This window comes from Eimeria mitis, genomic scaffold, assembly GCF_000499745.2.
Source record: "Eimeria mitis Houghton genomic scaffold, Emh_scaff314, whole genome shotgun sequence".
Classification (NCBI taxonomy): Eukaryota; Apicomplexa; class Conoidasida; order Eucoccidiorida; family Eimeriidae; genus Eimeria; species Eimeria mitis.
Genome location: NW_013571482.1, coordinates 11111 through 11384, shown reverse-complemented (window position 1 = coordinate 11384; position 274 = coordinate 11111).

Genomic DNA, 274 nt, shown 5'->3' with positions numbered 1-274 from the left:
TGTTGTTTTGTTGTTTTTGTTTGTTTTTGTTTGTTTTTGTTTTTTCTTTTTTTGTCTGTACACCGAAATTATTTAATATGATGCGCATATCATCAGCACTAAGAAAAGAAGTTCTTGCTGCTGCTGCTGCTGCTGCTGTTTGCTGCTGCTGCTGCTGCTGCTGCTGCTGCTGCTGTTGCTGCTGCATGCATTCAGCAGCAACAGCAGCAGCAGCAGCACGAAAAACTGCGAAGCAATTAACATCCTCCTCCTCATCATCATCATCATCTTGAAT